Genomic DNA, 25,616 nt, shown 5'->3' with positions numbered 1-25,616 from the left:
TCCTGTCATGATTCTTATTCCACCATGTTTCCATTATCCCTATAGCATCTGGCTTCACTTCCTGCACCAGTGGTTCTAGTCCTCCATTTTGTTACCCAGGCTCTTTGCATTGGTGTACAAACGTCTTAGTTGTTTCCGCTCGGCTTTGCCCAAATTCCTCGCCCAATTGTGTGCAGTCATTCCACTGCCAGCATCACCTACCTAACCGTTAGTATCATTGGTACTGGCACTATGCTTCCTCTGGTTGTCTGTTCTCCTACCCGTGTTCCTTTCTCCACTGCTGTATCCTCTTTTACTTGATTTTCCTCCCACTCAGCATTCGAAGCAGGTGTGGAGACTATCTGAGCACCTCCCAACCGCCGCCTCTGATTTCCTGGTTGAAAGCTCTTTTAATCAGTTGTGCCAGCCTCCATCACAGAAATCTATTTCCCTCCCTGCTCAGGTGGAGTCCATCCTATGGGAACAGTCCTCAGTCCATGAATGCCTCCCAGTGGTCAAACATTCCTAAGCCTTTCTTATACACCACTGCCTGAGCCATCCGCTGATCATCACAATCTCATCTCGCCTTTGCTCTCCTCCTCTAGTCTAGGGACAGGGAGAATTCATAGATTCATAGATTCATAGATTATAGGACTGGAAGGGACCTCGAGAGGTCATCGAGTCCAGTCCCCTGCCCGCATGGCAGGACCAAATACTGCCTAGACCATCCCTATGAAGATCACCTGAGCCTCCATTTCTTCAAGCGTCTTCCCAGCCTGCCATAGTCTCCTTTGATATGTTTCAGTGAGAATCCAACTGTATCATTTGTTCCCACAAGAAGGACAAACAGTAGATTCTTTCCCACTCCCATTAGGATCCTGTTCATCCTCAGTCCCATCCGCTCCTGGCAGACAACACACCTTTCTGTTCTCCAGATCAGCTCTGGTGACAGGCCTGTCTGTTCTTCTTAGTAGCGTGTCCTCAATCAAGCCGACCTACCTCTTCCTGGTGTTGGTGAGATTCTCCGGCCTTCCTCCTTCTGTTCCTTCTGGCTACAAGTTCTCTTGTCTTTTGTTCTCCCTTGCAATCTGAGAGTCTTCCCAGACTCCAGACTCGGCTATGTCCATTGACTCTTCCCCTGTCCTTGTAGGACTAGCTACTCTTTTCTTTTTTGTTCTCCCATCTCCTGTTACTGCCTGCCTCTTCCTTTCATTTTCCAACTCAGTGAACCTGTTCCTCAGCTGTATTTCCCCATCGCTAGCCAGACTTTTCCTCTGCCTGTTCTCATAGTCACCTGCTTCCATGGGCCATTTTCTTCATCCAGAAGTCTACCCTCGCAGTATTCTTGTCCAACTTGCATCTGCAAGTCTTGAGGTTTCCCTTCAGCCTCCTCTCCTTCCCTCCATCATCCACTCATCTCACAAGAAACAATTTAGGCGCCTAAGGAGGCAGGTTCCCATTTGTGGATCACTAAGCAGAGATAGGCACCTAAAGCCAGGTTGCCGGGAGGCTCCAATCTCCGAGTGAGAGGCAGTGCTTAGAACCCCCCTCTCCTACGCATCTCCCATCAACTAGTGTAGACAACTCCCCACCTACCACGCTGGCTTTTGTGGATTGCAGTCTAAAGCGCTTCTCTCTCTATCCCTTCATTGTATAGAGTCTTGGTGCTTAACTCAGGTTCTGTGGATCGCAGTGTTTTTCCTGTGATCTTCTAGGCACCTAAAAGTTAGGTGCTGCAATGCTGAACAATGACGCACCTAAGTATCATTGTGTATTCCTCCCTCCCCCACAGCTGTTTACAAGGACAGTAGATCATATCCATTTTCTCTTGTATGCATCTTGTTTGTTACCTTTTCAAAGTGTTGCTTGGACCAGGTGGGGATTTTAAATGGCAGTAGGGTGACCAGACAGCAAATGTGAAAAATCGGGACGGGGGTGGGGGGGTAATAGGAGCCTATATAAGAAAAAGACCCCAAAATCGGGACTGTCCCTATAAAATCGGGACATCTGGTCACCCTAAATGGCAGGCTTTAGAGCAGAAATTAGTTGTGACAAACTAACCAAAAGAACAGGAGTACTTGTGGCACCTTAGAGACTAACAAATTTATTAGAGCATAAGCTTTCGTGGACTACAGCCCACTTCTTCGGATGCTGCTTGTTGCGGAGTGTGGGGGAGTCAGGGCCCTGCACCCCTCTTCCTGAGATTCACTGTGACTCTCAACCAGCCAGTAAAGCAGAAGGTTTATTTAAGGACAGGAACACAGTCTCAAGCAGAGCGTGTAGGTACGACCAGACCCCCTCAATTAGGTCCCTCTGGGAGGTTCAGGGAGCTTAGACCCCAGCTTGGGGTTCCCTGCGTTGCCCCACCCAGCCCAAACTGAAACCAAACCAAAACTCCTCCTGCAGCTCCTCTCTTCCCCCTCCCCCCAGCTCCTCCTCTCCTTTGTTCAGTCTCCCGGGCAGAAGGTGTTAATTCTCCCCACCCCCTCCTGGCTCAGGTTACAGCTCAGGTAACTTCCTTCAAGGGAAGTCCCCCATCCCCACTGCAACCCCCCTGCAACATTCCCAGGTCAAATCTGCCCTGCTCCCTGCTCCGTCACACTGCTCTAATAAATTTGTTAGTCTTCAAGGTGCCACAAGTACTCCTGTTCTTTTTGCGGATACAGACTAACACGGCTGCTGCTCTGTAACCAAAAGAAGCGAATCTGGAGAAGAAAGGTAGCATAAAACTGATGTGGCCTTTAAAAGTTGGGCTGGACAAATCCCTAAGTGAAGTATACTGCCTGAGCAGTATCCGTTTCACGCACAGTTCTCAGGGCTGTAGTGTTGAGTTGCAAATGGTGCAAGGCATATTTGTCTGTTTCCTTAACTGTCACTGAAAATTAAAAATACTGGAAAGTTTTATACGTCATATGCTTTGAAACAGAACAAAACCTCAAGAGTCCTGCTTCCCACCTGTAAAATGAGGCTAATGATAACCACCTACCTCATGGGGTCTTACAATGAATCGCAAATGTCAATGAATTAGTTAATCTTTGGATGGTGATGGGAAAATGTCAGGCAAGAATCACCAGTCTACTCTGGCTGCCTTGTATTGCTGTATGGGGATGCGGAGCCATTGTAAGCCCAGTTTAGCCACCAGCTGAGCCAAGTTTATAGCTGCTTTGTATCACTGGAGCAGTGCACAGCAGCCCTGGGGTACTAGAGAATTTGGCCCATAAAACACTTATTACTGCAGGAGCAGGGTCAGAGCCATGGAATGAAGGCTCCTTGGAGCAGTGTGTCTGAAGCGTCACGCACACCTATGCCATTACATAGTCACAACAAAAGTCTCCAGAGCTGCTCTGGGGAGATGGGGGACACAAGTGAAATTTACCCCTGCGCAGAGGATCCGTGCCTGGCCTATGCATCTCTTTAAAACATGGCTGAAATAAGACGTGAACAGTCCATAGGCCTTGTGCTGGGCCTCCACCCAGGGTGAATTTCACCCTCAGAGAAATGCAGGCTTTGAACAGTGATTGAGACATGAACTCGCTCAAGCATTTGGGGGCATTTAGAGAGTATATGATGCTACATAAAATCACAATATTGTATTGCAAGTTGTCCACAAAAAAAGACAGGACTTCCTGCCTCCCTGTTCCAAGCAGGAAGGGTCCCCCTGGGAAAGAACCACCTTGACAGGAAGGGACTGGTTTACTCCCACAAAGAGATGCCAAGACTGCATTCAAATCCAGTGTTCAGATATTGTGTGATCATTTTCCTGGTGACCAGAATGGAGTAGGATGGTGAGAAAGAAACGAGAGCATGAGAGGATAAACCCTGTTCCTTGAGCAACTCCAGCCTGAAGAAGGGTAGAATCCACCCAGCTCCAACCTCGCCATGCCTTCTCCAGCATGTATTGCAGAACCTCATCATGCAGAAACTTTGCTTTATTTTACTTATGCCCAATCAAGCGATGGTGCTTCTCCTGCTACCCTCGGCATTAGGGGCTCAATCAGATCTGAAGTACAGTTCTGTCTAGCCGCTCCTCTGTCATTACCTCCATCCTGCACCAGGTAATAGCACTCAAGTGCTAATGCTGTGGTCCTATTTTTCAGTTAGACTTTCAAGAAAACGAAGACAATTACTATAAATCAGCAGCAGCTGATGACTCTGTGTATGGATTTGGAAAGCCACACACAGAGAGCCGCGGATCCAACAGCCGGCAGTCTGGGATAGGCAGTAGGAAAGACGCTCAGTTAAAAAGCCTTGGGGAGAATGATTTTCCAATAGGAGTACTATGGCAATCAGCTCACGTGGCAGTTTTTCTATAGGTGGGCATGCTAAGAGGTCTCGTGCATATCCCCTCATTAATAACTAGCAAGAATCCTTGTACTCTGTATAGACCAACTAATGCACAACCACTTGGGAAGTATTGTATAGGCAGTCTGATTATATGCACTGGCCACTTAAAATGAGCCCTTCATTTGAAGTAACGTTTTCAGATTGTTTTTCCCCCTAAAACTACTTCAATAAATGCTATGGGATCTCAATGCTGTCAAAATAAAAACTTTAAATACACAATTTTCCTTGTTGAAATCTCTGTGTTGTACAACAGACCGCTCTCCTCTATTAAGTATCATTCCGTTCAGGTTCGCTGCAGCAGCATTTGCTCAGACAGCCCAAAAGTAAACAGTAACAGTCTGAAATCTCATCCAATGCACTTTTGTCTTCATACAGCAGAACGAAGCTATGGAAGTCTGTCTCTCACCATTTTACCAAAGGTCCTGGAAACACTTAAGTGTGTTAAGCTCACTGCTGAAGAATTGCAATATCCCTTTTTATTTCAGGGCACATCCTCACCTCTGGAAGCCTATAAATTAGAAAAGTTAGAACAAGCAATGTTTATTTAGGCTGTTGGACCCCAGGATCCTTTCCACTTTACCAAAGTTTCCCCAAGAAAGGAAAGATCCACCTTAATATTAGATCCTAGTAGTATTTTAAAAAACCCACAAGAACTACAACTTTTACAACAGGCAAGACAAAAAGCACAAACCTGGTTGTGTATCTACAGAAGTGAGATGAACAAGATGAGTGGATTTCTGGAATGCAGTCTCCCCCTTAAAACTTAAAGGAGAGGAAGAGAAGAGAGTTGTAAAGAGAATTAAAGCATGACTCAAAGCCTTTTCTCTACATAAATCCACCTAAAATGCACTGTGAAGCCAGTTGCACTGAGATAGGGCTGCACAGAAACTGAAAGACAGGGACAAAACAACAAAAAGGTTTGTGGGCAGTCAGAAATCAAGAACCCATAGCTGACCAACCAGCATATACTGGGCTCCACGAAGGTCAACGGGAACTGACAATGCTCAGTATCTCTCAGGATTAAGCCCCTCATGCACTTCCAAGGAGACGTTTCTACTTTTAACATTCAACAATATCAGTTTTTAAAGTATTAAAACCATGCTAAAGTCTCTGCATAAAAAAATCCCACCACTGCCCAAGAATATCACAGGAAAAAATGTGAAGAGCATGTAATGAGCATGGTATGAGAGTGCAGGAAACAACGAGGTGATCAATAAGGTACAGTGCACTGACCCTAATGTGTTTCAACCATATAGCATCCCTTCTGCACAAGTGGACACAGCAATTACAAAATAACCAGTCCTGTGCTATTAAGGAATCTCTGGCAGCAGGAGCCTGAAAGGTGACAAATGGCTGCTTTTAGCCACAAATATTTCTTTATTACTTCATTTCTGCTAGCTGTGGCTTGAACTCCCTTGCTCTGGAATGTACTCGTCTCATTGGCCTGTGGGGAGGTCATTTTCCATGCCTTAGAACGATGGTCCCCAAACTGTGGGGCGCACCTCCCTACGGGGGCGTGGAGAAACATTCTCGGCAGGGCATGGACCAGCCGCTATAGGGGGAGCAGAGAGGGAGTGCCACCCAGCCCGGCTCTGCCCCCAGCTCCGCTCCGGCCCCGCCCCAACCACGGCCCCACTCCAACCCTTGGCTTCCGGGGGAGTACAGACCAGATACGGGGGGGGGGGGGCATAAATAAAAAAGCCGAGGGACCACTGGCTTAGAAACTCTGCATCAATGATACACAGCATTCCAAGTATCAGAGGGGTAGCTGTGTTAGTCTGGATCTGTAAAAAGCGACAAAGAGTCCTGTGGCACCTTATAGACTAACAGACGTATTGGAGCATAAGCTTTCGTGGGTGAATACTCACTTCGTCAGACGCATGGCCAACACTTTCTGGAACATCAAAGGTCAGGCTGACAGATCTGGGGGAATATCTGAAAGGTCTGAACTTCCTGAGTCATTAAGAATTCATAACAGTGTGACCGTAACAAAAGCAACCCTTGCGACCTGGAGATGCAGGGCCCTCTCCTCTGCGCAGATTGGCCTGTGCTCAGCGCAAGAACATAGCTGGAGGCAAAGGTGGCTTTACACCACTTTGTGGCTCCCCAATTCGGGAGTCAGCTGGACCCAGCTTGGCCCCCAGCACAACTGAGAAAAGACTTAGGCTGGGTGCCCTAAGCTCCAGATGGCGCCAAAGAGGTTGTTCTGGGGATAGCCAGAGTGCCATGGTGCCCTGGCCATGCCTCCTTCCCCAGCCACATTTCATCCAGCAGGAGTTAGAAGGGACACCGAGCCACCACCACAGCTCCAACTCCCCAAGGGAGTCCCCCTTTGGGGAAGGAATCCCCACAAGGCTGGTCAAGCCAGCTTTACGGCCCCTTTGCGCTGGCAGAGCAGCATAAAGGGGCCATAGACAGACCAGGGTATGGCCCACTGAGCCAAACAGGGCATGTGCCAACCTGGTGGGAAGTTGGTTTGCGTCTCTGCAGGGTTTGCTCTGCAAACCATCATTCACAAATAAGCAAAATCCCTACGGTGATTTGGAGAGAGACATCCCTTACAGCTAAATACCCCAACTTCATACAGACAGAGACTGTATTAACAACATCGGGCACTTAGAGGGTACGTCCAGACTACCCGCCGTATCGGTGGGTAGCGATCAATTTATCGGGGATCGATATATCACGTCTCGTTAAGACGCGATATATTGATCCCCGAACGCACTCACTGTCGACTCCGTAACTCCACCGGAGCAAACAGTGGTAGCGGAGTCGATGGGGGAGCCGCAGCCGTCGATCCCGTGCCGTGAGGACCCAAGGTAAATCAATCTAAGATACTTCGACTTCAGCTACGCTATTCACGTAGCTGAAGTTGCGTATCTTAGATCGATCCCCCCCAGTGTAGACCAGCCCAGAGACTGATCTGCCATAGAAATACCGATAACAAACTAAACCAGAACTAAGGAGGAGGAGGAAGCAATAAGGATGGACAGCAAGCTGAAAAAGAGAAAGAAAGAACAAGAGGGAAAGTTATCCTGGCAAAAATAACACCAAAAGATATCTGTGTTAGTCCTTTTCCTTTAAAAGAAACATTCTTGGGCCTGTCTTGTGACTGACATGACCATGTGGGAGATCCAACTCAGGTCTCAAAGCTAAAGTCCCTGAGAAGGGCTTGCAGGGCCCAAAAGGCAGCCGCGGTAGCATATGCAGCTTACCAAAGGCAGGAGTATCACCCTCCCTGCCAGACAGAGACCAGCACCTATACGCTGTAGAAAAGTTGTGTCCGGTCGCTCTACCAGGAAGGTTCCTTCAGTGAACCAACCTATAGATTCTATAGGTCAGCTGTACACTAAGGACTCTACAAAACAATACCCACGGGAACTCCCAACTGCTCCACTGGGCCACACTTAGCACCAGTGGGAAATGTTTGTAACATTCCCGTGTAGACAAAACTTGGTTTTGTAAAGCAGTTACATTTCACGTAGGCCAGGAAAATAGCGTTAACGCCTCTGTACCATGCTTTAAGCATGTGCACTCAAGAGATGCTAATATAGTTTCCCTGGCCAGAGCAGAGAGAAGCCAGGAGCAAGTCACCAGATTGTAAAAAGCCCATCTTGAGAAAGAACCTCTCTTTTGCTACACTTCACAGCACCACCTACATCAGCATGTAAACCAGGGCTGCACAGCTTCCAGGGTCAGATTTTCATGGAACCACAGATTTCAAGGCTAGAAGGGACCATGATGATAACCTGTCTGACATCCTGCATGGCACAGGCCAGAGAGTTTCACCCAGCGATTCCCGCATTGAGCCCAGTAACGTGTCCTTGTTCTAGACTAGATCTTGCAGAAATACATCCAATCTTGATTTCAAAATTGCCAGGGATGGAGAATCCACCATGAGCCTTGACTAAATTGTTCCAGTGGCTAATCGCCCTCGCTGTTAAAAATGTACATTTCATTCTCGTTTGAATGTGGTAAGCTCCAGCTTGCAGTTGTTGTAACGCGTTATGTGTTAAGAACTGGGAGGTAGGTGGTCTGGCATAGTGGCCAGCGCAAGCATCCAGGCCAGGGAACAGAAGCAGGGATCAGAGCCAGAGTCAACAGCCAACTACCAGAGCCAGGGGGTTGCATCAGAGCCAGGACCAGGAACCAAAGTTAGGATCGGAGCCAGGGTCAGATACTAAATGCCAGGGCCCAGGGTAGAGCCAGAATCAGAAGTCAGAGCCTGGGGTCAGAGCCACGATTGGTAGCTGATGGTCAGGAGCAAGGTGAAAGGGCAGGAACCAAGGATCAGGCACAAGGCAGGAGCTAGGAACAAGGAACAGGTCAGGAATCAGGACAGGGTTGGATCTGAATTGCAAGGCGCCAGGCCAAAGCAAGGGCCAATGTGGCAGCAATAGGAAGTCTGCACAATTGCTCAGACAGCCACTCAGCTCGCTGCCTGGCTTAAGTAGCAGGTGTGAGCCAATCAGGTGGCCACAGGTCTTGGGTGCTCTGACAGAACTTCCTGTGGGGCCTGACCATTCAAGTTTAATGAGAGGCTGCTTCACCCATCTCCCTTGGTAGTGACAAAGGAGTGTCAGCAATCCAGGGCCCCCACAATTCCAGGTTCTAGCCCTCCACCAGTATGTGTCTGTGTGCTAGATTAAATAGCCCTGTGCTCTCAGAATTCTCCTTCCCATGTAGGTACTTACAGACTTGATCAAGTCACCTTTTCATCTGCTCGTGTATAAAACTAAATAGACGGAGCCCAGCATTCTGCAGTAAGGGAGGCTCTCCAATTCCTGGAACGTTGCTCTTCTCTGGACTCACTCCTGTTTTTCAACATCCTTTTCAGAGTGTGGACACCTGAACTGAACACAATATCCAGCCATGGTCCCACCAGCGCGACACATGAAGGAAATACCCTTTCCTTACTCCTACTCAATATTCCCATTTACACATCCAAAGATCACAGTGGGAGCCCATCTTCTACTAGTTAGCCACATATGACAGTGCTCAGTCATGTTGCTGACGCACCACTGGAAAGTGCGCCAATACTGCGGTCATGAGGGAGGCATAAGAACCTGTAGAGAATAGAATAAAACAGAATAGAATAGACTAGAATCACCTCTAACACTGCTACTGTCCTGCCTCCTGCACGTGTGACCTGCATTATTTGTTCCTAGATGTAGGACCTTGCATTAGGCTGTATTAAAACTCATGTTTGTTCACTCCCAGCTTTCCAAGCACTCTGTATAAATATGTGTATATATATACACACACATATATTTCACAGAACTGGAAGGGACCTTGAAGGTCATTGAGTCGCGTCGAGTCCAGTCCCCTGCCTTCACTAGCAGGACCAAGTACTGTCCCTAACAGTTTTTTTTTCCCCCTAGATCCCTAAATGGCCCCCCTCAAGGATTGCACTCACATCCCTGGGTTTAGCAGGCTAATGCTCAAACCACTGAGCTATCCCTCCCCCAAAGTGACCTGGCCCCGTCTCTAGTTATTACCAGGCTTAGTGTCATTTGCACTGATTTTATATTTTCTTCCAGGTCATTGATCAAGATATTGAATACTGGACCAGTGTAACAGGGCCAGCGACCTCCCCGAGAGGCTCCAGGCGGCCTGGAGTGGCTCTGTGGTGCCTTGCTTCAGTTTCCCTTTCCTCCCTGGGCTTCTCAATAATTCAACGTCACAGACTAACAGTAATTAAAACACTCCCCTTCTGGGGTCCAGTTTATGTAGTCCTTACACACACTGACCCTCCAGATCCCAACCCCAGTTCATTGTCTCTCTCCCCTTAAGTTGGTTTCTCGGTTGATTGTCCCAAGGGGGAAAATCCCTTTGGATAAGGCCTTTCGGATGGGCCAGGCAGAGCCTTCTTGGCCAGCGGGGTAGACTTCCAGGCTCTTCTCTTGGCTTTTGTGCCCCCCTCCACTAGGGTTGGGCACTCAAGTCCCTCTAGTTACTGTTGGCAGAGCTTGAGCATTGGTGCTCCAAGGATGTTGACTTTCGGCGTTTCTGCCTCCAGCCCAAGGGACATCAGGTAGTTCCCTGCTAACCTCACTGCCTCTGCCAAGGTTTCTGGCTGATGTCTTACCACCCACTGATGTCCCTGACGGCAGGATTTGGGTGAATTGTTCTACAGCAATCCTTTCTGCCACCTGGATCCCCGTACATCGCTCTGGCTGGAGACACTGCAAGCAGTACTCCTTGAGGTGCTGAACGACCACTCGTGGACGCGTGCCGGGAAGGAATTTCTCCAGGCAGAACCACAGACGGTAGGTTTCTGGTGAGATGTTAAAGGCCTCTAGGATGGCTGCTTTGATGTGAGTGCAGTCCCAGGCAATCATCACGGAGAGACCCCGATATGCCACCTGGGCCAGTCCAGTCAAGTAGGGGGCCAAAAGGGTGGCCCAGCTCTCTGTGCGCCGTCGGGCCATGACAGCCTCCCTCTCAAATGTGACAAGGAACTCCTCGGGGTCATCTGTGGAGCGCATTTTGGTCAGGTTTACCCGGATGGGTGGGCTTGGATCCCCTCACCCATGTTTAGATCTGAGACCGCCCCAGGAAGTCAGAGGAGCGTCGCCATCTGCTGGACGCGTCTCTGCTGTTGTTCTTGCCACTGCCCTGCCATCTTCTTAATCAGCTGCCGCTGCGCGGCTTCCTGCTGCTGGTTTTCAGAAACCCAATTTAGCAGTTTCTTCACATCCATCTCTGTTGGTGTTTGGTTTGGTTTTGGTTTTTGCTTTCTGGCCTACTATCAGGCCAGGGACACTATGCTGCCCACATTCTCCACCAGACGTAAGAGAGTCCTTGGTGGGTCAGGTGACCTACTGGTTAGCATCCTTGATGCCGCCTGCCTATGGGTGGGTTTGCAGTCCACTTCCAGAGCCCTAAGAGGCGCAACAGTGTCCCAAAGGTACCTTCCGAGTTACCTTCCCTGGGTCACTTCCTATCGTCTGCCTTCCTCCACCAGCCTCCAGTCCGATACAAGGCAAAAAGAAAAGACAACCAAGCCATCAGCCCCAACCAGGCTCAGCATGTTGTCTTCTCCCTTCAAAGAGGCTTCCTCAGCACTCTTGTCAGGAGCCTTCAGGGAAGGTCTGTCCTCACCAGCCTTCCTCCTTCTGAGCTAGGTTGCTCCCTTTTCAACCCCTTCTCCAGTTGGAGCATGCCCGGCAGGGCTGGAGGGGCGGAGATACCTGGGCCCAGTACTGCCCTTTAACCCCTTCAGGCCCAGTGTGGGGTCTGTACACCCCATCACAGGCTAACTGAAAGACCTCCTGACCTTTAAAGGGGCAAGCCACCCTATTACACCTGGGAATTGATCTCTCCAGGACCCCACCAGGAACGACTCCGACTAAATGATTCCTCACCAACACTGATGTTTTGAGATCCATTAGTTAACCAGTTTTTAATCTGTTTAATATGTGCTACATTGATTTTGTCTAGTGCTAATTTTTAATCAGAACGCTGTGAGGTACTAAGCCAATCACCTTACAGAATTCCACCTATATTACATCAATACAGCTATCTGTATCAACCAAACTTGTGATCTCATCAAAAGAACAATATCAAGTTTGCGGGACTAGACTCATTTTCCACGCAGCCATACTGATTGGCATCTAGCATCCTTGAGTTCTTTAAGGACTGAGTCTTGTACCATTTGTTCACCAGAAGGCAGCTTGTGGCAAGATCCCAAAACAGATCCACACTTGGGGAATTATCTGCAATTTACTTTTACTGAAAAGCATTAGTATGAGCAGAAACACAAATGGTTTAGTTCAAAACTAAGAGTTGATCTAAGAGTTAAGTGATGTTCCAAGTGCACTCTGAGGGCAAAGGGAGTGGTGTAAACACCAGCAAAGCAGAATTCTCCATTGGCTTACACAGGCAGTGGCACTGGACACCCCTGGCACAGCTGGAGATGACCCTAGAAGGTGCAAGCAATGGAGACGCAAGTTGAGGGAGCCTTATTTTCCTACCGTCGCTATCACCAATGCAGCTCCAGCAGTTGGAGCGATGGAAGGAGCACTGCTGTAGATGGGTGTCAGGCACCCACTGGCGTTTTAACCACCACGCTGTCTAACCATGCTCGGAGTGGATCTGAATGATACAGTGCTTAAAACGCAAGTATTAATGACACCTTGTCTGAACCATTGCCCCCTCTCCTCCCATTGCTGCTACCAGAGGTGGATCTGAATCCATAGTAAAAAGGATAAGGAATTTCAGGGGGGGAAACCCAGCAAAGACAAGGCTGAATGGCTTTGTCAGAGTTACTCCTGATTTCCACCGGCACAAGAAGGGGGAAGGATAGCTCAGTGGTTTGAGCATTGGCCTGCTAAATCCAGGGTTGGAAGTTCAATCCTTAAGGGGGCCATTTGGGGCAAAAAACTGTCTGGGGATTGGCCCTGCTTTGAGCAGGGGGTTAGACCAGATGACCTCCTAAGGTCCCTTGCAACCCTGACATTCTATTAAAAGAGATCAGAATCAGGCCTCAGGAGATCTACTTCTTTTTCAGGGTGTCTCTACCCAGAAAGAGCTGGGCACAGGCTGTATCCAGCTACTGTAGGTAACAACAGCAGTGAAGACAGCCCAGTGTGGGCTTCAGGGTGTGCATGGGCTAGTGAGCTGAGTACGTACCCAGGGTCCCTACCTGCACCAAAACTCACATTGTGCTGTCTTCCCTGCTATAGTTACTTTTGCTGTGCACACATATCCTCACAAGTCAGCCTACAAACAACTTCTATTAATCTAGAAGTAGGAGTAAACATTATAACTGTTTGTGTGCATTTGTTAATACCAATACACATATGCAAATTATGTGCAGATCCCTGTGTTGCAAAGTTTGGACATCCAGTCTGTAGCTGATACAAAACAGATCTGAGTACAAATGAAAACTTGGCAGATTGCAATAAGTACAATATAAGACCCTATGTAGATAAGTCTATTTTCCATCCCTAAATCTATGAAAAACTCACCAGACACAAAAAACACACTAAAAGAAGTTCTGAAAGCTCTATGACTCAAGCATGTATCTTCTAATTATGCCATCAAATCTTTCAAAGCATCACACAGGACCTTTTCATTTATACCTCCACTGACAGAAAAGCCCCTTGAATATAATTTCACTTCATTTAGTTTTCACGCAGTTTGTTGCTGATGGCCAATTCACTGTTTCATCCTACGGATGTATTTTGGCATTTTATCTGTGGTAGATCTAGTGCAGGGATAGGCAACCTATGGCACGCGTGCCAAAGGCGGCACGTGAGCTGATTTTCAGTGGCACTCACAATGCCCGGGTCCTGGCCACCGGTCTGGGGGGCTCTACATTTTAATTTAATTTTAAATGAAGCTTCTTAAACATTTTAAAAACCTTATTTACTTTACATACAACAATAGTTTAGTTCTATATTATAGACTTATAGAAAGAGCCCTTCTAAAAACATTAAAATGTATTTCCGGCACGCAAAACCTTAAATTAGGGTGAATAAACGAAGACTCGGCACACCACTTCTGAAAGGCTGCCGACCCCTGCTCTAGTGGGTGACACAATCATCAAAGTACCCCTATTAAAGAGCAGAGACGCACAACATTCAATTGGGTGAAAAAGCCTCCAATAAAGCGTGTCATGTTCCTATCTAAAGTAAGATTTTTATTTGCCAGAGAAATAGGATTTAAGGTTTTTCATTTTAATCGTAATTATAGTGAAGTAATAAAAAAGAGATTTTGTACCTGGGTTAGCAAATGTTCACAATAATTTCGCAAGATGATTTAACCCAAACTTGACTAATTATCCAGAGCATAGCCTCATTCTGTTTAATAGTGACAGAGTAAGTTTGTTACCCAATAGCATTTTGAATATCTTTCTGCAAACAGAATTGCTTCCTCGGGTCCAGCCTAGTTTACCCAATGGAGAAATAATCTTCTCATCTTGTTCATAAAAACAAACAGCAGAACTAAAAAGACCCTCACTCTACTAAATAGTTGTGCTCACATCTAAAATGTCAATACTCTGAAAGAAATCAGAAATCAACCACCAGACAGCTCCCTAAAAGCTTCAAGCTGCAGAGAAGAAATCCAGGTTCCATATAAGCTTTGACTTCCTGAAATTAAACAAATCTTCAGTTACCCTTAGAAAGGGCTCAGATGGGGCCTTATAGGTGAAAACTGTCTGGCGACTAACCTGAAAGAACTTAGATAGACAGCAGATACTACAGCAACAGAGATTAACCACAAGGCCTGTGACCCAAATACCTCCCACTCTCCCAACTCCTGACTATCACTGGGTTGAAGAGACGTCCTCCAAGAGCACTAGGATAAATCCAAACACACTCAAAGCCAGGTCCTTGATCAGCAAAATCAAGAAGACGACGACAGACTGAAGCTTCTGCTGCCGAATGCAAGACCAGTCCTCACCAAGCCTGCACCTTCCACGATTTCATTTTGGATGAAGCACCTGTCCTCACTTCTTGCATGCATCACTGAGATCTGGTCCAATGCCACCTCTCTAGTAGCGCTAGCCCCACAGGATGCTCTGTATGCCACAAGCCCAGACAGACTCCGGAATGAACCAGAAACATCAAAGAGGCACCAGAGTAGGCACCCTGTTCCTTTTCAGCCTCTGGGGCAGAAGACAATTCCAGCAAACAAAACATTCAGGCATCCATATATGATCTGTGAGTCGAAGGACAGGGGAAACCTAGGACTCCTTGTGGTGAAGAGACGTCCAGATGGAAACTCTGTCAACTTCCTGGAGGAAGTGACGGAGCTGCTGCCCACAATGGTCCTAGAGTCCCCGAGGTTTCTGGCCCTCAATGAGCTCAGCCCCCACGTAGACAATACAAACAGGACAGCAGCACACGTTCTCGCAGTCCACACAGAAACCACTGGATTCTCCAGACAGTTCCTGGACCCACACATGCAGCCAGACACATGCTGGATAACATAGGCGCCGACTCCGTGGGTTCTCCGGGGTTGAAGCATTCACAGGAAAAAAATGGCGGGTGCTGAGCACCCATCAGCAGCCCCCCCGATCAGATCCTCCCCCTCCCTACTAGCACCTCCCACCCACCATGGATCAGCTGTTCAGCAACGTGCAGGAGGCGCTGGGAGGGAGGAGGAAGAGCGAGGGCAGGGGGCGCCTGGGGGAGGGGGCAGAACAGGGCAGGAAGAGGTGGGTAGGGGCCTTGGAGGAAGGGGTGGAGTGGGGGTGGGACGTGGGACACAGCAAGGGTCAAGCACCTCCCGGCACATTAGAGAGTCGGCGCCTCTGCTGGATCGGATCTTCAGCCCAGACATGGCCATTGGAGATGTGACCAACATGCCACTCTCCTGGTATGATCGCCATCTCGTCCAAGCAGAGGTCAGAGTTGTCCCACCAACCCACCAGGGCAGCATGCAACCGAAGCTAGCCTGCCCTCGAAGACTCCTTAATCTTTCAACTCACCCTAGTAACCACCAGGTTCCAACAACCTATGAAATCAGCCAGCATCAAGCTTGCCCCACAATCACGGCCCAGCACAGAGTCAGCACTAGAGACACTAAAAGATGGCCTCCTTGGGGCCACAGGCACAGGTAAGCTCTCCATGCCGCTGGACTGGCTATGTCACGGCTGCAGATAGCTCAGTGGTTTGAGCATTGGCCTACTAAACCCAGGATTGTGAGCTCAATCCTTGAGGGGGCCACTTAGGGATCTGGGGCAAAAATCAGTACTTGGTCCTGCTAGTGAAGGCAGGGGGCTGGACTCAATGACCTTTCGGGGTCCCTTCCAGTTCTAGGAGATGGGCAGCTCTCACCTGCGCGGTACTAGAGTCCACGCTATCGCTATTGTTTCTCCCTGGGAAGGTATTTACATGCTGATTCAAGTCACCTTTCAATCTCCTTTGTATCAATGGGGCTCGTTAGCTTACTACTCCCCTGTTGCCGCTCTGCTCTGACCACCGCATTCTTTTCAGAGTTGCTGCTTTCGAGAACCCCGTTCTGTAGGGACGGCCTGCATTCTGTGTCCCTGTGCGACTTTGCCAGTGGCTGTGTTTTAACACAGCAGGTTGGAATGGGCCCACCTTACCAGCTGATCCAGACCGCTCAGTATGACTGCCCTGTTCTCAGCATGATTCACCGCTCTGCCCATCTTTGGGTCATCCACAGACTTTCTCAGCAGTGTTTTTACTTCCAGATCACTGAGGAAAATGTTGAATAGCATCAGCACTAGAACTGATCCCTGCAAAACCCCACTAGAAACACCCAATTCAGCCCCCCACAACATTTTTCACAGGGTACACCCCAGGGCTCCCCACCAACCCACTCCCCGCTGGCTCCATTAGGCAGGGCAGGCACTCGCTGCAGCTCTTGAGACTAATGCGGAGTGAGTCCTGTGAGCAGCGCAGAAGGAATGAGGATCTCAGGAACCACAGGTCTCAAACCCTGGTCTACAGGGCTCTTTAGCACTAGTAAGTCACAACCTGCCACCCAGTGACCTGCTAACAGCTGCCAGTGCTGGACTCTGACTGGCAGAGCTCCAGGGGTCCAGATTGCTTCCCTGTTTCTATTTAAACCAAGCAGAGGAACAGGAAATTTTCAAGGCAGCTGGGTTTCCCCTGCTTAGTCTGACCTCTACTGTGCTACCTGCTACAGCTGCCTGACTCTGATCTCCTGGTATCCGATCCTGCCATCTCCTGACACCTCTCTCAGTCTGCCCTTTCTCAGACTCTGTCCACCTTGTCTCCAATCCGGCCTGGTTCCTGGCTCCCAGGTCATGCTCAGACCATTAGGTCAGACTGCCCATGCCCCGGCGGTGACAGCGAGCTGCTGGAAAGGGTGATGTCAGGCAGGCTGCCGGGGACAGCTCTGGTGCAGGAGCTAGCCACACGGGAGCAGTGAGGAGGAGCAGTGACGGCCACCCCACAGGCACTCAGGTTGGGCCCCATGGTGGGGTGCCCTAGAGTGTGCAGGTAACACAGATGGCTCAAGGCGTAACCCCACAGCCTTTCCTGCATTACGGGGAGGGTGACAAGACCAAACCTAAATGCTATTGAGACCTCCAGGCACCACATTGCACCATGACTCACTCGATTTTGGCCCCGTCATGATGGTGGGGCCACAGTGCCAAACCTCAGTGATCCTGCAACTCCAGTGCACCAAGTAGTAATGTCACTAACTCAATTTTGGCCCTGCCACTCCCCCGTCATGACAGAGGAACTGCAGAGCCACACCTACGTGCACAGTGGCATGGCCCTCGCTGCTCCTCCTCGCCACTGCTGCTGGGAGGGCGCAGTGCTGATGCGTTGGTGCCCCTGCCAATGGTACGCATCGCGTGTAACAAGATGGTCGGGGGTGCCATCGCCCCCATTCAGGGACAATTCCCACTTTCTGAAACCTGTCAGTTAACCAGTCCTCAATCCGTTTATCGTGTGCTTTGTTGGTATTATATAGCGCTAAGAGTTTAGTCAGAATGTCACGCAGAACCAAGTCAAATGCCTTACAAAAGTCTCAGTATATTACATCTATGGAGTTACCTTTATCAACCAACCTTATAATCTCATCGTCGAATTAAATCAAGTTTGTTTGACAAGATCTATTTTCCATAAAACCATATTGACTGAAATTATTTATATACCCATCCTTTAATTCTTTGTTGAATTAATTCCATATCAGTGTTCCCATTATTTTGCCTGGGATTGACATCAGACTAACCCACTTATAGTTACCTGGATCATCCCACTTGCCCTTTTTGAATATTGGCAAACATTAGCACTCTTCCAGTCTTCTGGACTATCCCCAGTATTCCAAGATTTATTAAAATTAACATCAGTGGGCCAGAGATCTCCTCAGCCAGCTCTTTTAGGACTCTTGGGTGCAAGTTCAGCAGACCTGCCAATTTAAAAATGTTCATCCCTAGTCGATGTTGTATAGCATCCTCCTGGGATACTAATAGACTGGAATCAGAGGGGTAGCCGTGTTAGTCTGGATCTGTAAAAAGCAACAGAAAGTCCTGTGGCACCTTAGAGACTAACAGATGTACTGGAGCATACGCTTTCGTGGGTGAATGCCCACTTCGTCAGACGCATGGAAATAGACTGGAAAATACTTCACTCTCCACATATGATATAAGTACATCAGCCTGCTTCTTTTCGGATACAGAAGAGATGAAGGACTGTTCAAACAAAATGTGTTTTAACACAGTCAAATGCAAAGTCATTTGCATCTAGGAACAAGGAATGCGTGGAATACACTCAGAATGGGGAACTGTATCCTGGAAAGCAGTGATTCTGAAAAGGATTTAGGGGTCATTATGAATAAGCAACTCAATATTGGCTCCCAGTGTGATGCTGAGGCAAAATAAACAGGGGAAGAGTGAGTAAGAGATTTAACCTCTATCTACGGCATCGGTGAGACTGATAAATGAGCATGGTTCTGGTATCCACATTTTGAAAAGGATGTTGAACAACTGGAGAAGGTGCAGCAAACAGCCACAACAATTTTTCAAGGGCTGAAGTGAGAGGCTTAAATAGTTCAATCTGTTCAGTCCATCAAAAAGATCAAAAAGTGACTTAATTACATTGTATTAATACCTTCACGAGGAGAAAATACTAGGTACTAAATGGGTCTTTAATCTAAACCGAGAAAGGTGTAATGAACCAATGGCTGAAAGATGAAGCCAGACAAAACACATTAGAAATTAGCCACAAATTTTAACAGTGAAAGTAATTAGTCATTGGAACAAACTCCCAAGGGAAGTGGTGGAATCTCCCTCTCTTGATATCTTGAAAGCCAGACAGGACACCAAAGAGCAATATTAGACCTAGCCCATAGTCATTTGTTTGGGGGACACTGAGGGATGGATAAACCCCTAGATAGAATCGTATGGGGGTTCTTTAGGCCAGAAGTCTATCTGGAGGTCTGATACTATTGGGCCTCCTGCCCAAAATGCCAATTGCGCGGCACACAACCTCACTTAAGGACCCCTTCGGTACCCCGTCTGATTACTGAAGTCCATTTGAGAGGATAGTGATGGACCTGAGCACCTGAGCTCAATGTGCACTTGTGATTCTGGACTATGCTACACGATACCTGGAGGCCAGGGATACTCTGTGAAACACAATGTCCAAGATGAAAGCAAAGGAGTTAATCCAATTTTTTCTAGGTAGGAATACCCAAGGAAATTCTGACAGATCACAGGATCCCCTTTGTGTCAAAACTGATGGAAGATCTGTGTGAAATGCTCTAAATACAGGCCCTACTAACTTCAGTTACCTTCCACAGACTGATGGCCTCGTCAAATGCATTAACAGAACACTGAAGAGCATGATATGGAAAGTAGTGAGTCAAGACGGGAGAAATCGGGATACCTTGCTAACCTACCTATTTGCTATAAGGGAGGTTCCCCAGGCTACCACCAAGTTTTCCCCTTCAAGCTGCTATATGGTCACCCTCCCCAGGGCATATTAAACACTGCCAAGGAGGGCTGAGAAGAATGGCCTACCCAGGGAAATAACATCATTAAATATGCAATGCAGATGCGGGAGAGAGTAGCCCAAATTACTCCCCTAGCGTGAGAAAAAGCAAAGGAGGGCCAACAGACCTATTACAATTGTCGAGCAAAGGTTTGGAAATTCCAGGCAGGGGATCGAGCAATGGTGCAGGTGCCTACAGCAGAAAGCAAGCCCTGACCCAGATGGCAAGAACCAAACAAAGTAATAGAAACAGTTGGGGAGGTTGACTCTAAGATTCGACAACCTGAGGAGGTGGACCCACAGAGAGGACGGCCATGGAGTAGTGGACTATGTAACAGGTAGTTTGGGGGGCCTCTATCAGGGATTGGAAATCAGGAAGTTGACCTACGTCTAGGAGAAGAGAGTCAAGAGGAACTGGAGAGGGTTTCATTCAAGGGAACAAGGATGGGCCGGGGACAAGACGGAGGAGTACTCGTGCTCTAAAGCTGGAACTGAGCTCTTTAAGGGAGGGTGAGACGTTGTCAGTACCAGTGCAGGGGCCTGCAGTACCTTCACCATTTGTGCTTGAGTCAGTGCAAGGGCTCTGTGTGATAATCTGAAGCAGCAGCACATAGCAGCAACTCTCCTGGGACTCAGGGGGTAGCCGTGTTAGTCGGTATCAGTGAAAACAACGAGGAGTCCTTGTGGCACCTTAGCAACTAACACGTTTATTTGGGCATAAGCTGTTAAGGGTTCCTTTATCTGAGCCAACTCTGGTACCAGCAGCTTCAGCACCAGGGAGAGTTCCTCAGTACCAGGCTTCAGAGCCAGGGTAAATTTGGTTCCCCTCAGATCTGGGTAACTCAAGATTTCAGCCTCTTTAGCCTGCTTGGCATGGCTTGGCCCATGGGCAGAATATCTTGGCCCAAGGGCTGAAGAGACAGAAGGCTTATGGCTCTTCTTGGGTTCCTCTGGCCTCTCCCGTTCCGGGAAGGTCAGTTGGCACCAAGTGTCTCCCTTGCAGTGGAGGTCCATTCTGCCCTGCCTCAGTGAAGAGGTGATACCATGCTTTAGTGCCAAGCTCCTGGCTGGTGCCAAACTCGGTTTAGGGGGCTGAGGCTGGTCAGCAGAGAGGGCTAAACAGCCTTTGTCACTCATAGGAGTTTAGGAGAACAGTCCCTACTCCCAGGGACACTAACTGAATGGGACCTCTGGGAAGAGAGTCAATTATGAGTCAGAAAGCCATCCAATGCTCCTCTCACGGACTGTTCCAAGGGGAAGAATTTAGCCAAGTGTCCCTGGGACAAGACCTGGTGGGAAACGACCGACAAACCAAATATCGCTCTGAGAGATGGCTCTCACCCAAGCAGAAGAGACACCAACTATGCCCATCCATAAGGAGAATGAAATCATCACACAACAGACATGACTTAAAACCTGAAAGGGTTGATTCCACCACCAGGCTGAGAAACAGTAATGGCACTAGGTGCCCAATGAGGCAAAAAAAAATGATAAAAGAAGGATTTTATTTTATTAAAGAAAATTTAAGAACTAAAGGGGGTCTGCCAATTGAATGGAAACCCCAAACTGCTACCTCACTAAAGAGAGACAGTGTGCTACAGGGGAGCAGGTGAGTACCACCACGCTCCATCTCACTGCTACGCATCTCACTGCTACGGACGGTAAAAGGGAACTGATGGACAGCTGCAGCCACTCGGCACTTCATACTTTTGAGTTGCGGGTGGGCGGGGGGGGAGGGGTTGCACAAGGACACAAAGGGCACAGTCGGTCCCAACAGACACTTTTGTCCAAAAGATTCTGATCTCTCGTGCATTGGACCAGTGCACCAAAGAAGAGATTCACAAGGACAAAAACTCAAAGAACAACCCTAACATAAATTCTAATCTCTTTTAGAGTGTCTATCATTTTTTTTATCTAATGACAGTAATAACTACAGCAGTGATGCACACTGTAGGTCTGCTCTTTATGTGCAGGACCTACAGCTGTTAGCGTGGCGACAGTACGAGATAGTGCATCCTACCCCAGGTGTAACACGTCCCATTGTCATGTTTCCAGAGGGGAAAAAAAAAAGACACCAAGTTCCCTAATGCAGTGTTATTGTAGGAGGCTCAAGAATCTCCATTGTGATCCAGTGAGGAGTTTGTAGCCAGACACAGAAAGGTAGCACTTTAACAGAGAATGCAAAGGCACTCACGTGTGCTGCAGTGAAACTAGATGACCTTTCCTTCTATTTACCAAATTGCCCATACTTCCCGTTTCAAGCCTGGGGAAATTAATGAATAAAGAGCATATAAATTACAGCCAGGCTGGATCACTGCAACACACTGTACTGGGAATGAGTAAGCAAACCCTGAAAAAAATGCAACTGGTCTACAGTTGCTCAGAAACATTGGCAGACAGGAGCATATCGCCCCAGTGCTTCCATCAGTACACTGGCTCCCCACTAAGCACTGGTCCAATTCAAGGTCATGGCACTAATCACCAGAGCTCTCGCTGAACTAGGTTACGTGAAAGACCACCTCTCTTTCTGTGTGACTAAGACCTTCTTTGATAGCTGAGCTCATGTACATAATTCACAAAAACCTATGCAAAACCTCTGAAGAGGAATCGGAAAGCCTATTACAGCACAGAAAAGAAAAAAAATCCCACTCCTTAGAATGCTAGCTAACCCAGACTGCCAGCATCAGACTCATAGACTCATAGACTCATAGACATTAAGGTCAGAAGGGACCATTATGATCATCTGGTCTGACCCCCTGCATGCTGCAGGCCGCAAGACCCTTCCCTGTACTCTACCGTTGAAGTCCCCAGTCCTGTGTTTTAGTGACTTCAATCGGCTGAGACCCTCCTGCTAGTGATCCCTGCCCCATGCTGCGGAGGAAGGCGAAAAACCTCCAGAGGCTCGGCCAATCTACCCTGGAGGAAAATTCCTTCCCGACCCCAAATATGGCGATCAGTAATACCCCGAGCATATAGGCAAGAGTCTCTAGCCTGACCCTTGTTGGCCATTATGTTGTTCATGTACCATTGCTTGGTTTTCCTTGACTACTATGTTTTATCATTAAACCATTCCCTCCATAAACTTATCCAACTTAATCTTAAAACCAGACAGGTCCGTCGCCCCCACCGTTTCCCTCGGAAGGCCGTTCCAATATTTCACCCCTCTGATGGTCAGAAACCTTCGTCTAATTTCTAGCCTAAACTTCCCCCCGAGCATCACAAGCCGTGCAGAGCTCTAATTATACTTTCCTGAGAAAAGAAAACCCCAAGAGGCCACGCCAGCGCAGAGCGAAGCCCCACGCCACCCTGTCTAGCATCAGACTGATGACACAGAAGGAACCTCTGAAAGGACTGAGGGATCTTGCTAGCTGGTAAAAACTAGTTGAGAAATCTGGGCAAGCCCCTCCATGATGCCTGGGCTCTGAAGCATGCCAGAGCCTGACCAAATGCCACACACACTGGGGGCATTCCACCCACCTGCCTAGCAAACACCCAGCCTCTCACATGCTCCTGGTCACCGAGAAGGGAGTGGCAACACTTCTCCAGCAGAATCCAACTTCCCCCAGAATTCTGGGCCCCGAGCAACAGGGCAGAGGCTGCCATGCTGGACTGGTGATGCTCTCCTCATAGCTATGCTCAGTGACAAGGTGTCCAGGCTCCCTACTGTGATCCATGTGCTGCCAGTGACAGCGCCAAACCCTGCGTGCACAGCACAGCAGGACCCACGGGGCCCAACCCAAAACGGGGGACTGAAGTAGCTCCTTCTTCACATTGACAGCCTTCACTTGTGGAGTCCCACAGGCCTCAAGCCTTCCATACTGCCATACACAGGCTCAAAGGCCAGCTCTGGGCTCAGTCAACACCCACTGAAAGGGCATCAAGCGCACGTCTATAAAGAGGACACTGCTCCCGCAACGAGAGACACCAGCCTAGGGATCCCCAAGAAGCAGCTTCCTTGGTGGCGGGAACTCCTCCCTCCCAAACACACGCCCAATAGGACCCCCAAGGTTACCATCCACATAGATACCATCCCGAAGGGAACCACCTCCTCCCCTGCCTCCAGGGATAACTCCTCCCATATTCACCATAAGTGGGACACACTGCCCTACCCCAAACTGACACTCAACTCGCCCACCTCACCTAGGAAATTAACCCCCTTCCAACTACTACCCTAAGGGAACCAGCCGTACCACCCCCTGGGACATACCCACCACCAACTACTACCCTAGGAGAACCCACCCCACCTCCTGCAGGGGTACATCGCTTCCAGCTACCATCCTACAGGAATCTGCTGGTGGGGGAGAGAGGGAGGAAGCTGGTTCCCAGATATACCATAGGGGAACAATTTCCTGCTAAGCTACATCCCAGAGAAATCTGCTCCTCTTCCCTTCTGAGATACCCCATCCCAGCTACTCTCCCTGGAGCTCCTCAACACCACCATCATAGAATACCCCTATCTACCACTCCAGAGGAACTCATTCTCCTCTCCCAAGGAAAAACCTCCCAATTATGCCTCCACAGGAAGGTGCCCCTCCCACAAATAGTCCTTCCCAGCTACAACACCCAGGGAACCCACTCAACTTTCCCCAGGGACTCCCTTCCAGCTACAGCCCAAAGGAACCCGCTACCACTCTTGGGAATACCCCCTCCTATGCCCCATGGGAACCCGCTCCCCACTCCATGGGGATATTCTCTCCCAGCTACATCGCATACTGACCAGCTTCCCACCCCCATGAATACCCCTCTCCCTAAAGCCTCCGGGAATCTATTCCCCTCCCTAGATATACACACTCCAAGCTATGCTCCAACTGAACCCACTCCGGTGAGTCCCACCCCAGTGATGCTCCCCCAGATACACCCAGCGTATGCCCCAGTGTAATCCACTGCCCCCCCACAGCTACAACACTAAGAAAACTGGCTCGTGCCATCCCAGCTTCACCCCCAGGGAACCCCGCTCCTGCGCAGGGGTTACCCCCTCCCAGCGTTGCCCCCAGGGAACCCCGCTCCTGCGCAGGGGTTACGCCCTCCCAGCGTCACCCCCAGGGAACCCCGCTCCCGCGAGGGGGCACCCCCTCCCCACAGCAGCATGAAAAGTCCCTGCTCCCCCCTCAGAGTTACCCCCTCCCCGCTGCAGCCCTTGGGGCCCTGCCCTCCCCACGTGCTGACAGCCAGGCGAGGTGCGAAGCCCGAGTCCCGCCTCTCTAGGCCCCGCCCCTCCGCGCCTGGCCCCGCCCCCTCCAACATAGCCGCTTCAGACACGTTTCGGCTCCCCAAGGGGCCTGGCCAGCGGTCGGCCCGTCCCCGCTCCTGATTGGCCGCGCCGCCCCTCACTCCGCCCTGTCCCGCCCTGCCCCGGGGCGTGCTGGGAGTGCGAGTCCCCGCGCCGGGCCGGCCCCGCCCAGAGCGCAGCCTGGGAGCAGGGCGAAACTACAATTCCCACCGTGCCCCGGGGCGCCCCGAGCTGGGGAGCCTCGGCCCGCAGTGCCCCCGTCCTCTGGCTCGCAGCGCCCCCTTCCCCCGGCCCGGCCCGGCCCCCTCGGCCTCGGCTCTCACCTGGTCCCCGCCGCCGCCCCGTTCTCCGGCCGGCGCATCCCCCCGCGGCCCTCACTGCGGCCCCGCCGGGCTCCGCGCCGCCGCCTGCCCCGGGCGCTGCTGCTGCGGCTGCGGGCCCCCCCCCGGGAGCATCCTCCCGCGCCGGCCTGGGGATCCGCGGCGGCAGGAGGCGGCGCAGGCAGCGGGATTCGCCCACAATGCACCGCGCGCGGCGCCAGCAGCATCGGCCTGACATCACCCGCAGCGCCGCCCCCCGCGCCCCGCCCCTGCAGCCCCCGCCCGCTCCCCGCGCGC

The 25,616-nt window shown here is 49.7% G+C and overlaps 1 protein-coding gene across 1 annotated transcript in view; it reads right to left on the bottom strand.

Annotated features, from left to right (window-relative positions):
* TTBK1 (tau tubulin kinase 1) overlaps window positions 1–25,366 on the bottom strand; it is a 152,125-nt gene extending 126,759 nt beyond the window's left edge. The window contains exon 1 of the mRNA XM_034764007.1: window positions 25,323–25,366. The gene's annotated coding sequence lies outside the window, so the exon portion shown is untranslated. The remainder of the gene's footprint in view (window positions 1–25,322) is intronic.
* Window positions 25,367–25,616: the final 250 nt, after the last annotated feature.

This window comes from Trachemys scripta, chromosome 3 (assembly GCF_013100865.1).
Source record: "Trachemys scripta elegans isolate TJP31775 chromosome 3, CAS_Tse_1.0, whole genome shotgun sequence".
NCBI lineage: Eukaryota > Metazoa > Chordata > Testudines > Emydidae > Trachemys > Trachemys scripta.
Note: the sequence above shows the minus strand (reverse complement) of the source record. Positions and strands in the feature narration are given on the sequence as shown.